The 10,701-nt window shown below is 65.6% G+C and overlaps 1 long non-coding RNA gene across 1 annotated transcript; it reads left to right on the forward strand.

Annotated features, from left to right (window-relative positions):
• The first annotated feature begins 391 nt into the window (after positions 1-391).
• LOC126076687 (uncharacterized) lies at positions 392-10,403 on the forward strand. The gene is made up of 9 exons (XR_007517585.1): positions 392-476; positions 1,043-1,397; positions 2,888-2,958; positions 4,734-5,017; positions 6,935-7,005; positions 8,071-8,283; positions 8,639-8,709; positions 9,349-9,419; positions 9,988-10,403. It is a non-coding gene; the product is annotated as an uncharacterized LOC126076687 (long non-coding RNA).
• The last annotated feature ends 298 nt before the right edge of the window (positions 10,404-10,701 follow it).

Raw genomic sequence — 10,701 nt, forward strand, 5'->3', positions numbered from 1 at the left:
CCGCTGGGTGGACTCCGACCCCCGTGTGACGGAGTAGAACTGCCGCGTAGGTTCTCCTTGGCTGTCGGGCACCGCTGGGTGGACTCCGACCCCCGTGTGACGGAGTAGAACTGCCGCGTAGGTTCTCCTTGGCTGTCGGGCACCGCTGGGTGGACTCCGACTCCCGTGTGACGGAGTAGAACTGCCGCGTAGGTTCTCCTTGGCTGTCGGGCACCGCTGGGTGGACTCCGACTCCCGTGTGACGGAGTAGAACTGCCGCGTAGGTTCTCCTTGGCTGTCGGGCACCGCTAGGTGGACTCCGACCCCCGTGTGACGGAGTAGAACTGCCGCGTAGGTTCTCCTTGGCTGTCGGGCACCGCTGGGTGGACTCCGACTCCCGTGTGACGGAGTAGAACTGCCGCGTAGGTTCTCCTTGGCTGTCGGGCACCGCTGGGTGGACTCCGACTCCCGTGTGACGGAGTAGAACTGCCGCGTAGGTTCTCCTTGGCTGTCGGGCACCGCTGGGTGGACTCCGACTCCCGTGTGACGGAGTAGAACTGCCGCGTAGGTTCTCCTTGGCTGTCGGGCACCGCTGGGTGGACTCCGACTCCCGTGTGACGGAGTAGAACTGCCGCGTAGGTTCTCCTTGGCTGTCGGGCACCGCTGGGTGGACTCCGACCCCCGTGTGACGGAGTAGAACTGCCGCGTAGGTTCTCCTTGGCTGTCGGGCACCGCTGGGTGGACTCCGACTCCCGTGTGACGGAGTAGAACTGCCGCGTAGGTTCTCCTTGGCTGTCGGGCACCGCTGGGTGGACTCCGACTCCCGTGTGACGGAGTAGAACTGCCGCGTAGGTTCTCCTTGGCTGTCGGGCACCGCTGGGTGGACTCCGACCCCCGTGTGACGGAGTAGAACTGCCGCGTAGGTTCTCCGTGGCTGTGGGCACCGCTGGGTGGACTCCGACCCCCGTGTGACGGAGTAGAACTGCGGCGTAGGTTCTCCGTGGCTGTGGGCACCGCTGGGTGGACTCCGACTCCCGTGTGACGGAGTAGAACTGCGGCGTAGGTTCTCCCTGGGTGTCGGGCACCGCTGGGTGGACTCCGACCCCCGTGTGACGGAGTAGAACTGCCGCGTAGGTTCTCCCTGGGTGTCGGGCACCGCTGGGTGGACTCCGACCCCCGTGTGACGGAGTAGAACTGCCGCGTAGGTTCTCCTTGGCTGTCGGGCACCGCTGGGTGGACTCCGACCCCCGTGTGACGGAGTAGAACTGCCCCGTAGGTTCTCCTTGGCTGTCGGGCACCGCTGGGTGGACTCCGACCCCCGTGTGACGGAGTAGAACTGCCGCGTAGGTTCTCCTTGGCTGTCGGGCACCGCTGGGTGGACTCCGACCCCCGTGTGACGGAGTAGAACTGCCCCGTAGGTTCTCCTTGGCTGTCGGGCACCGCTGGGTGGACTCCGACCCCCGTGTGACGGAGTAGAACTGCCGCGTAGGTTCTCCGTGGGTGTCGGACACCGCTGGGTGGACTCCGACCCCCGTGTGACGGAGTAGAACTGCCCCGTAGGTTCTCCGTGGCTGTCGGGCACCGCTGGGTGGACTCCGACCCCCGTGTGACGGAGTAGAAGTGCCGCGTAGGTTCTCCTTGGCTGTGGGGCACGGCTGGGTGGACTCCGACTCCCGTGTGACGGAGTAGAACTGCCGCGTAGGTTCTCCGTGGCTGTCGGGCACCGCTGGGTGGACTCCGACCCCGTGTGACGGAGTAGAACTGCCGCGTAAGTTCTCCGTGGCTCTCGGGCACCGCTGGGTGGACTCCGACTCCCGTGTGACGGAGTAGAACTGCCGCGTAGGTTCTCCGTGGCTGTCGGGCTCCGCTGGGTGGACTCCGACCCCCGTGTGACGGAGTAGAAGTGCCGCGTAGGTTCTCCTTGGCTGTGGGGCACGGCTGGGTGGACTCCGACTCCCGTGTGACGGAGTAGAAGTGCCGCGTAGGTTCTCCGTGGCTGTCGGGCTCCGCTGGGTGGACTCCGACCCCCGTGTGACGGAGTAGAAGTGCCGCGTAGGTTCTCCTTGGCTGTGGGGCACGGCTGGGTGGACTCCGACTCCCGTGTGACGGAGTAGAAGTGCCGCGTAGGTTCTCCGTGGCTGTCGGGCTCCGCTGGGTGGACTCCGACCCCCGTGTGACGGAGTAGAAGTGCCGCGTAGGTTCTCCTTGGCTGTGGGGCACGGCTGGGTGGACTCCGACTCCCGTGTGACGGAGTAGAAGTGCCGCGTAGGTTCTCCTTGGCTGTGGGGCACGGCTGGGTGGACTCCGACTCCCGTGTGACGGAGTAGAAGTGCCGCGTAGGTTCTCCGTGGCTGTCGGGCTCCGCTGGGTGGACTCCGACCCCCGTGTGACGGAGTAGAAGTGCCGCGTAGGTTCTCCTTGGCTGTGGGGCACGGCTGGGTGGACTCCGACTCCCGTGTGACGGAGTAGAACTGCCGCGTAGGTTCTCCGTGGCTGTCGGGCACCGCTGGGTGGACTCCGACTCCCGTGTGACGGAGTAGAACTGCCGCGTAGGTTCTCCGTGGGTGTCGGGCTCCGCTGGGTGGACTCCGACCCCCGTGTGACGGAGTAGAACTGCCGCGTAGGTTCTCCGTGGCTGTCGGGCTCCGCTGGGTGGACTACGACTCCCGTGTGACGGAGTAGAACTGCCGCGTAGGTTCTCCTTGGCTGTCGGGCACCGCTGGGTGGACTCCGACTCCCGTGTGACGGAGTACAACTGCCGCGTAGGTTCTCCGTGGCTGTCGGGCTCCGCTGGGTGGACTCCGACCCCCGTGTGACGGAGTAGAACTGCCGCGTAGGTTCTCCGTGGCTGTCGGGCTCCGCTGGGTGGACTCCGACTCCCGTGTGACGGAGTAGAACTGCCGCGTAGGTTCTCCTTGGCTGTCGGGCACCGCTGGGTGGACTCCGACTCCCGTGTGACGGAGTAGAACTGCCGCGTAGGTTCTCCTTGGCTGTCGGGCACCGCTGGGTGGACTCCGACCCCCGTGTGACGGAGTAGAACTGCCGCGTAGGTTCTCCGTGGGTGTCGGGCACCGCTGGGTGGACTCCGACTCCCGTGTGACGGAGTAGAACTGCCGCGTAAGTTCTCCGTGGCTCTCGGGCACCGCTGGGTGGACTCCGACTCCCGTGTGACGGAGTAGAACTGCCCCGTAGGTTCTCCGTGGCTCTCGGGCACCGCTGGGTGGACTCCGACTCCCGTGTGATGGAGTAGAACTGCCGCGTAGGTTCTCCGTGGCTGTCGGGCACCGCTGGGTGGACTCCGACCCCCGTGTGACGGAGTAGAACTGCCGCGTAGGTTCTCCGTGGGTGTCGGGCACCGCTGGGTGGACTCCGACTCCCGTGTGACGGAGTAGAACTGCCGCGTAGGTTCTCCGTGGCTGTCGGGCACCGCTGGGTGGACTCCGACTCCCGTGTGACGGAGTAGAACTGCCCCGTAGGTTCTCCGTTACTCTCGGGCACCGCTGGGTGGACTCCGACCCCCGTGTGACGGAGTAGAACTGCCGCGTAGGTTCTCCGTGGGTGTCGGGCACCGCTGGGTGGACTCCGACCCCCGTGTGACGGAGTAGAACTGCCGCGTAGATTCTCCGTGGCTGTCGGGCACCGCTGGGTGGACTCCGACCCCCGTGTGACGGAGTAGAACTGCCGCGTAGGTTCTCCGTGGCTGTCGGGCACCGCTGGGTGGACTCCGACTCCCGTGTGACGGAGTAGAACTGCCCCGTAGGTTCTCCGTGGCTCTCGGGCACCGCTGGGTGGACTCCGACTCCCGTGTGATGGAGTAGAACTGCCGCGTAGGTTCTCCTTGGCTGTCGGGCACCGCTGGGTGGACTCCGACTCCCGTGTGACGGAGTAGAACTGCCGCGTAGGTTCTCCGTGGCTGTCGGGCACCGCTGGGTGGACTCCGACTCCCGTGTGATGGAGTAGAACTGCCGCGTAGGTTCTCCTTGGCTGTCGGGCACCGCTGGGTGGACTCCGACTCCCGTGTGACGGAGTAGAACTGCCCCGTAGGTTCTCCGTGGCTGTCGGGCACCGCTGGGTGGACTCCGACTCCCGTGTGACGGAGTAGAACTGCCGCGTAGGTTCTCCGTGGCTGTCGGGCACCGCTGGGTGGACTCCGACCCCCGTGTGACGGAGTAGAACTGCCGTGTAGGTTCTCCGTGGCTGTCGGGCACCGCTGGGTGGACTCCGACTCCCGTGTGACGGAGTAGAACTGCCGCGTAGGTTCTCCGTGGCTGTCGGGCACCGCTGGGTGGACTCCGACTCCCGTGTGATGGAGTAGAACTGCCGCGTAGGTTCTCCTTGGCTGTCGGGCACCGCTGGGTGGACTCCGACTCCCGTGTGATGGAGTAGAACTGCCGCGTAGGTTCTCCTTGGCTGTCGGGCACCGCTGGGTGGACTCCGACTCCCGTGTGACGGAGTAGAACTGCCCCGTAGGTTCTCCGTGGGTGTCGGGCTCCGCTGGGTGGACTCCGACTCCCGTGTGACGGAGTAGAACTGCCGCGTAGGTTCTCCGTGGCTGTCGGGCACCGCTGGGTGGACTCCGACTCCCGTGTGATGGAGTAGAACTGCCGCGTAGGTTCTCCTTGGCTGTCGGGCACCGCTGGGTGGACTCCGACTCCCGTGTGATGGAGTAGAACTGCCGCGTAGGTTCTCCTTGGCTGTCGGGCACCGCTGGGTGGACTCCGACTCCCGTGTGATGGAGTAGAACTGCCGCGTAGGTTCTCCTTGGCTGTCGGGCACCGCTGGGTGGACTCCGACTCCCGTGTGACGGAGTAGAACTGCCGCGTAGGTTCTCCGTGGCTCTCGGGCACCGCTGGGTGGACTCCGACTCCCGTGTGATGGAGTAGAACTGCCGCGTAGGTTCTCCTTGGCTGTCGGGCACCGCTGGGTGGACTCCGACTCCCGTGTGACGGAGTAGAACTGCCCCGTAGGTTCTCCGTGGCTGTCGGGCACCGCTGGGTGGACTCCGACTCCCGTGTGACGGAGTAGAACTGCCGCGTAGGTTCTCCGTGGCTGTCGGGCACCGCTGGGTGGACTCCGACCCCCGTGTGACGGAGTAGAACTGCCGTGTAGGTTCTCCGTGGCTGTCGGGCACCGCTGGGTGGACTCCGACTCCCGTGTGACGGAGTAGAACTGCCGCGTAGGTTCTCCGTGGCTGTCGGGCACCGCTGGGTGGACTCCGACTCCCGTGTGACGGAGTAGAACTGCCCCGTAGGTTCTCCGTTACTCTCGGGCACCGCTGGGTGGACTCCGACTCCCGTGTGACGGAGTAGAACTGCCCCGTAGGTTCTCCGTTACTCTCGGGCACCGCTGGGTGGACTCCGACTCCCGTGTGACGGAGTAGAACTGCCGCGTAGGTTCTCCGTTACTCTCGGGCACCGCTGGGTGGACTCCGACCCCCGTGTGACGGAGTAGAACTGCCGCGTAGGTTCTCCGTGGGTGTCGGGCACCGCTGGGTGGACTCCGACCCCCGTGTGACGGAGTAGAACTGCCGCGTAGGTTCTCCGTGGCTGTCGGGCACCGCTGGGTGGACTCCGACCCCCGTGTGACGGAGTAGAACTGCCGCGTAGGTTCTCCGTGGCTGTCGGGCACCGCTGGGTGGACTCCGACTCCCGTGTGACGGAGTAGAACTGCCGCGTAGGTTCTCCGTGGGTGTCGGGCACCGCTGGGTGGACTCCGACCCCCGTGTGACGGAGTAGAACTGCCGCGTAGATTCTCCGTGGCTGTCGGGCACCGCTGGGTGGACTCCGACCCCTGTGTGACGGGGTAGAACTGCCGCGTAGGTTCTCCGTGGGTGTCGGGCACCGCTGGGTGGACTCCGACCCCCGTGTGACGGAGTAGAACTGCCGCGTAGGTTCTCCTTGGCTGTCGGGCACCGCTGGGTGGACTCCGACTCCCGTGTGACGGAGTAGAACTGCCCCGTAGGTTCTCCGTTACTCTCGGGCACCGCTGGGTGGACTCCGACTCCCGTGTGACGGAGTAGAACTGCCGCGTAGGTTCTCCGTTACTCTCGGGCACCGCTGGGTGGACTCCGACCCCCGTGTGACGGAGTAGAACTGCCGCGTAGGTTCTCCGTGGGTGTCGGGCACCGCTGGGTGGACTCCGACCCCCGTGTGACGGAGTAGAACTGCCGCGTAGGTTCTCCGTTACTCTCGGGCACCGCTGGGTGGACTCCGACTCCCGTGTGACGGAGTAGAACTGCCGCGTAGGTTCTCCGTTACTCTCGGGCACCGCTGGGTGGACTCCGACCCCCGTGTGACGGAGTAGAACTGCCGCGTAGGTTCTCCGTTACTCTCGGGCACCGCTGGGTGGACTCCGACTCCCGTGTGACGGAGTAGAACTGCCCCGTAGGTTCTCCGTTACTCTCGGGCACCGCTGGGTGGACTCCGACTCCCGTGTGACGGAGTAGAACTGCCGCGTAGGTTCTCCGTTACTCTCGGGCACCGCTGGGTGGACTCCGACCCCCGTGTGACGGAGTAGAACTGCCGCGTAGGTTCTCCGTTACTCTCGGGCACCGCTGGGTGGACTCCGACTCCCGTGTGACGGAGTAGAACTGCCCCGTAGGTTCTCCGTTACTCTCGGGCACCGCTGGGTGGACTCCGACTCCCGTGTGACGGAGTAGAACTGCCGCGTAGGTTCTCCGTTACTCTCGGGCACCGCTGGGTGGACTCCGACCCCCGTGTGACGGAGTAGAACTGCCCCGTAGGTTCTCCGTTACTCTCGGGCACCGCTGGGTGGACTCCGACTCCCGTGTGACGGAGTAGAACTGCCGCGTAGGTTCTCCGTTACTCTCGGGCACCGCTGGGTGGACTCCGACCCCCGTGTGACGGAGTAGAACTGCCGCGTAGGTTCTCCGTTACTCTCGGGCACCGCTGGGTGGACTCCGACTCCCGTGTGACGGAGTAGAACTGCCGCGTAGGTTCTCCTTGGCTCTCGGGCACCGCTGGGTGGACTCCGACTCCCGTGTGACGGAGTAGAACTGCCGCGTAGGTTCTCCGTTACTCTCGGGCACCGCTGGGTGGACTCCGACCCCCGTGTGACGGAGTAGAACTGCCGCGTAGGTTCTCCGTGGGTGTCGGGCACCGCTGGGTGGACTCCGACCCCCGTGTGACGGAGTAGAACTGCCGCGTAGGTTCTCCGTGGCTGTCGGGCACCGCTGGGTGGACTCCGACCCCCGTGTGACGGAGTAGAACTGCCGCGTAGGTTCTCCGTGGCTGTCGGGCACCGCTGGGTGGACTCCGACCCCCGTGTGACGGAGTAGAACTGCCGCGTAGGTTCTCCGTGGCTGTCGGGCACCGCTGGGTGGACTCCGACCCCCGTGTGACGGAGTAGAACTGCCGCGTAGGTTCTCCGTGGCTGTCGGGCACCGCTGGGTGGACTCCGACTCCCGTGTGACGGAGTAGAACTGCCGCGTAGGTTCTCCGTGGGTGTCGGGCACCGCTGGGTGGACTCCGACCCCCGTGTGACGGAGTAGAACTGCCGCGTAGGTTCTCCCTGGGTGTCGGGCACCGCTGGGTGGACTCCGACCCCCGTGTGACGGAGTAGAACTGCCGCGTAGGTTCTCCGTGGCTGTCGGGCACCGCTGGGTGGACTCCGACCCCCGTGTGACGGAGTAGAACTGCCGCGTAGGTTCTCCGTGGCTGTCGGGCACCGCTGGGTGGACTCCGACCCCCGTGTGACGGAGTAGAACTGCCGCGTAGGTTCTCCGTGGCTGTCGGGCACCGCTGGGTGGACTCCGACTCCCGTGTGACGGAGTAGAACTGCCGCGTAGGTTCTCCGTGGCTGTCGGGCACCGCTGGGTGGACTCCGACTCCCGTGTGACGGAGTAGAACTGCCGCGTAGGTTCTCCGTGGGTGTCGGGCACCGCTGGGTGGACTCCGACCCCCGTGTGACGGAGTAGAACTGCCGCGTAGATTCTCCGTGGCTGTCGGGCACCGCTGGGTGGACTCCGACTCCCGTGTGACGGGGTAGAACTGCCGCGTAGGTTCTCCGTGGGTGTCGGGCACCGCTGGGTGGACTCCGACCCCCGTGTGACGGAGTAGAACTGCCGCGTAGGTTCTCCTTGGCTGTCGGGCACCGCTGGGTGGACTCCGACCCCCGTGTGACGGAGTAGAACTGCCGCGTAGGTTCTCCGTGGCTGTCGGGCACCGCTGGGTGGACTCCGACCCCCGTGTGACGGAGTAGAACTGCCGCGTAGGTTCTCCTTGCTTGTCGGGCACCGCTGGGTGGACTCCGACCCCCGTGTGACGGAGTAGAACTGCCGCGTAGGTTCTCCGTGGCTGTAGGGCACCGCTGGGTGGACTCCGACCCCCGTGTGACGGAGTAGAACTGCCGCGTAGGTTCTCCGTGGCTGTAGGGCACCGCTGGGTGGACTCCGACTCCCGTGTGACGGAGTAGAACTGCCGCGTAGGTTCTCCGTGGGTGTCGGGCACCGCTGGGTGGACTCCGACTCCCGTGTGACGGAGTAGAACTGCCGCGTAGGTTCTCCTTGGCTGTCGGGCACCGCTGGGTGGACTCCGACCCCCGTGTGACGGAGTAGAACTGCCGCGTAGGTTCTCCGTGGCTGTAGGGCACCGCTGGGTGGACTCCGACTCCCGTGTGATGGAGTAGAACTGCCGCGTAGGTTCTCCGTGGGTGTCGGGCACCGCTGGGTGGACTCCGACCCCCGTGTGACGGAGTAGAACTGCCGCGTAGGTTCTCCGTGGGTGTCGGGCACCGCTGGGTGGACTCCGACCCCCGTGTGACGGAGTAGAACTGCCGCGTAGGTTCTCCGTGGCTGTAGGGCACCGCTGGGTGGACTCCGACCCCCGTGTGACGGAGTAGAACTGCCGCGTAGGTTCTCCTTGGCTGTAGGGCACCGCTGGGTGGACTCCGACCCCCGTGTGACGGAGTAGAACTGCCGCGTAGGTTCTCCGTGGCTGTAGGGCACCGCTGGGTGGACTCCGACCCCCGTGTGACGGAGTAGAACTGCCGCGTAGGTTCTCCGTGGCTGTAGGGCACCGCTGGGTGGACTCCGACCCCCGTGTGACGGAGTAGAACTGCCGCGTAGGTTCTCCGTGGGTGTCGGGCACCGCTGGGTGGACTCCGACCCCCGTGTGACGGAGTAGAACTGCCGCGTAGGTTCTCCTTGGCTGTCGGGCACCGCTGGGTGGACTCCGACCCCCGTGTGACGGAGTAGAACTGCCGCGTAGGTTCTCCGTGGCTGTAGGGCACCGCTGGGTGGACTCCGACCCCCGTGTGACGGAGTAGAACTGCCGCGTAGGTTCTCCGTGGCTGTAGGGCACCGCTGGGTGGACTCCGACTCCCGTGTGACGGAGTAGAACTGCCGCGTAGGTTCTCCGTGGGTGTCGGGCACCGCTGGGTGGACTCCGACTCCCGTGTGACGGAGTAGAACTGCCGCGTAGGTTCTCCTTGGCTGTCGGGCACCGCTGGGTGGACTCCGACCCCCGTGTGACGGAGTAGAACTGCCGCGTAGGTTCTCCGTGGCTGTAGGGCACCGCTGGGTGGACTCCGACTCCCGTGTGATGGAGTAGAACTGCCGCGTAGGTTCTCCGTGGGTGTCGGGCACCGCTGGGTGGACTCCGACCCCCGTGTGACGGAGTAGAACTGCCGCGTAGGTTCTCCGTGGGTGTCGGGCACCGCTGGGTGGACTCCGACCCCCGTGTGACGGAGTAGAACTGCCGCGTAGGTTCTCCGTGGCTGTAGGGCACCGCTGGGTGGACTCCGACCCCCGTGTGACGGAGTAGAACTGCCGCGTAGGTTCTCCGTGGCTGTAGGGCACCGCTGGGTGGACTCCGACCCCCGTGTGACGGAGTAGAACTGCCGCGTAGGTTCTCCTTGGCTGTCGGGCACCGCTGGGTGGACTCCGACCCCCGTGTGACGGAGTAGAACTGCCGCGTAGGTTCTCCGTGGCTGTAGGGCACCGCTGGGTGGACTCCGACCCCCGTGTGACGGAGTAGAACTGCCGCGTAGGTTCTCCGTGGCTGTAGGGCACCGCTGGGTGGACTCCGACTCCCGTGTGACGGAGTAGAACTGCCGCGTAGGTTCTCCGTGGGTGTCGGGCACCGCTGGGTGGACTCCGACTCCCGTGTGACGGAGTAGAACTGCCGCGTAGGTTCTCCTTGGCTGTCGGGCACCGCTGGGTGGACTCCGACCCCCGTGTGACGGAGTAGAACTGCCGCGTAGGTTCTCCGTGGGTGTCGGGCACCGCTGGGTGGACTCCGACCCCCGTGTGACGGAGTAGAACTGCCGCGTAGGTTCTCCGTGGCTGTAGGGCACCGCTGGGTGGACTCCGACTCCCGTGTGATGGAGTAGAACTGCCGCGTAGGTTCTCCTTGGCTGTCGGGCACCGCTGGGTGGACTCCGACCCCCGTGTGACGCAGTAGAACTGCCGCGTAGGTTCTCCGTGGGTGTCGGGCACCGCTGGGTGGACTCCGACCCCCGTGTGACGCAGTAGAACTGCCGCGTAGGTTCTCCGTGGCTGTCGGGCACCGCTGGGTGGACTCCGACCCCCGTGTGACGGAGTAGAACTGCCGCGTAGGTTCTCCGTGGCTGTAATCTCTACAGAAGCAGATCATCAGGCCTTTCTCCTGTAGAGCTTCTGGTTGGGTTCAAAGTGCCAGCCTTTTGGTTAGCAGCCAAGTGCTTTTCTGTTGTGCCAACAGGGCTGCTTTTATATCTGGTAGC

Source organism: Elephas maximus, chromosome 5 (assembly GCF_024166365.1).
Source record: "Elephas maximus indicus isolate mEleMax1 chromosome 5, mEleMax1 primary haplotype, whole genome shotgun sequence".
Taxonomy (NCBI): domain Eukaryota; kingdom Metazoa; phylum Chordata; class Mammalia; order Proboscidea; family Elephantidae; genus Elephas; species Elephas maximus.